This window comes from Mus pahari, chromosome 15 (genome assembly GCF_900095145.1).
Source record: "Mus pahari chromosome 15, PAHARI_EIJ_v1.1, whole genome shotgun sequence".
Lineage (NCBI taxonomy): Eukaryota > Metazoa > Chordata > Mammalia > Rodentia > Muridae > Mus > Mus pahari.
Genome location: NC_034604.1, coordinates 9655930 through 9658936, shown reverse-complemented (window position 1 = coordinate 9658936; position 3007 = coordinate 9655930).

Genomic DNA, 3007 nt, shown 5'->3' with positions numbered 1-3007 from the left:
TGTTTACTGTTTCTGGTGATACCTGTGTGGGTGTGAGAGATGTTTTTCTGTTTGTTTGAATAAAGTATCACACTGTGGCTTTTTACCATCTGCAGACCCTGACTCCTGCTACAAGTTCATCAGTGTGGAGTAGTTGGAAATTTGATCAAGATTCGAAATGAAATGGAGGCATGAGGTTGTTTTGATGGATGTGCACTGTTCTCCCAGGCAGAGGGCAGCGGGTCAGGAAAGCAGGATGCGGAGTCAGGCCTGATGCTCACCTTGGGGCACATCTCAGACCAGCTGGCTGGAGTGGGCACAAAGTGTGGGGGGCTGAGAACTGACAGTGGAATTGGTTGGAGCAGATATGATGCCAAAGGTGAGTGCGAACCTGCCCTTCCCAGCTGGAGGGCCTCCTCTCCAGCAAGGACCTTCTGCTGCCTAGAAGTGTGAGCTCAGGAGAGGATCCAGTCTGCTGGAAGACTTTTTCCTCCACACCTCGCCACGCTGTTCTCACCCCAGCTCCACCTAACTTTGTCCTCAGGAAAGTGCCTGATGCAGAGACAAAAATTAAAGCAGGTGACTGACAGCTATAATGCAGTCATTTTCTCATGAGTATTTTCCTCCTAATAGAGAATCATATCTTAATTCAGAGAAAGAATTGGTAATGGCGGGCTTTTTATACTCTTAGACACACTAAAGAACACAAGGACCACAAGGCACGCTTCCTGTCAAACTGGGGGCCGGGGGTGGGGTGGGGTGGACACCTACAACAGTTGTCCCTAAGCAGGAGCAGACCCAGCTCTGGAATAAATAAAACACGTGGTACCTCACTGCCTGCCAGTAACAATGTCTTTGAAGCTGAGGATTCCAGCTGCTCTGCCCCCAGCATGTATTGCCTTGCTATTGAGCATCACACCAGAACACCCTCACTTCCGCCTCTCATGTTCCTGATTTGGGAGCACTCTGGCCAACTTCCTGTCAAATCTCACCAGAGACACCTGCAGCAGAGGAGGAAGGCCCAGTTGTGGCCATTGTTTCAAACCAGACCTGACAACCTACCTGCTTGGGTAGAGGGGAAGGAGGAAGGGGCAGGCATTGGCAATTGAAGGATTAGACGGCTTAATAGCTACTCTCCAAATTTAACTTTATGATTCTGTAGTCTTTGAAACATTAATAACCTACTTGATGACATCTGTGGTCCCCAGCCCCCAGCTCCGGGAATGTCGATACTGAAATGGGGCCTTTTGGGGAACTGGCACACACATTTTTGTTCTTTCTTTTATGACTGTGCATCCCAGCCTCTGTCAGACACAGCAAAAGACTTTCCTTTGCCTAGACAAGTTTCCCCTCATTGATTGGAACCTTTTATCTGGACATCAGACGTTGTGATTCCCCAGCACAGGACTGGACTTGCTGACAACTGAGAAGTGTTCTGACGGTCAGCACACCCCATTGGGCCCACCTCTGTTTTCCTCCATTATTGCTGTGATGAGAAAGAAACTTCTAGAGCAGGTTTTTTTTTTTTTTCCTCAGAAACATCCATCTCCAGGCTTACCCTGCAGTGAAGCTCTCTGAGTTTTTCACTGAGCGCTGCCACCAAGGAGCTGTGGCTCACTGAACCATCTTTAAGATGGTTCTTCAGAGACTTGCTAGAAACAAATGGGTTACCGTAAGCAGCGGGGAACGAAGTGAGTGGCCCTGTCGGTGTGGCTCCCAATACTTAGGAATAGCCCTAGATGCAATCAATGGCTGCCTGAAGAAGGGAACTCCCATCGTTCCGTGAGTTCATGTGCCCAATTTACAGTCAGCTAGCCCACAGGCACAGCAAGACGTGTCAGTTAATGACAAGATTCTTACCTCTGCATCAAAGTGAAGACAAAATGTCCCAGCTAAATGCATATAGAGAAAAAAAAGTGACCCAAGTCAAAGTAGAAAGGTACCTATAAAATATTAGAAGACAGTGAGCCAGTGATTCTTCTGTGGTACATTCTGAAGAACTGAGACCGTCTATCCACATAAAACTGTGGATAATCACTAAAGAATTACACATAGAATCCCAAGGAGGAATTAACGTGCTATTCATCTTCTGATGAATGGATAAAAACATGTGGTATGTCTGTACAATGGAATATTATTAGTTAGACTGTAGAATGAGAATGAAGCACTAATGCGTGTCTCAATGTGGATAAGCTTTGTGACCATGATGCTAATTCAAAGAAATGAGGTGCAAAAGACTGGAATATCAGTCCTCTGATTTGAAACACCCCAAATAGGCAAACCCATAGAGTCAGGAAGCAAAGCAAGGGGCAAATGAGGGAAAGATAGTAAGTATGACGGGGTCTCTAAGGAAAGCTGGGAATGTTCTGGAAACAGTGGTGACAGTTACCCAGCTATACGCACAAGCTAAAAAGAACACAGAATTGGACACATTGCACGAGCAGATTTCTTTATAGTACAGGGATTTTACCTCAAAAACAAAGATGATGCAGCCATTGTCATACAAGGATGTTTAGGTGGGAAAAGATATCAGAGATGATGGTCACCATGTTCTCTCTCCAGAGCAACAGAACTTAATCACTTGCTACTGCAGGTGTGTCATGGCTCTGTACTCAACAAACAGAGTCTGCTAACAGTGAGAGACAGACTTAGCTCTTGAGCCCTTGAAGGATATCATCTAGTGGTTGTGCATGTCAATATGATAATGGCATAAATAAGAACTGAGTTATAAATGGATGACTGGGTTGATAGACAAAGATATGCAGAAGATATATAGATGATAGATAGATAGATAGATAGATGATAGATAGATAGATAGATAGATAGATAGATAGATAGTAGATGACTTATAAAAAGATGTCAAAAGATAAATGACAGTTGATTGGCAGGTAATATAGGCATATATAGAAAGGGTAATGTTAAGGGTTTAAATGTGAAGTTCTACTATATCATTCAATAAAGCTTAATCAATTCCATTCCATAAGACTCTTGAGCCACCAGTAACATCCTAATATCTAGAAATGTTAGG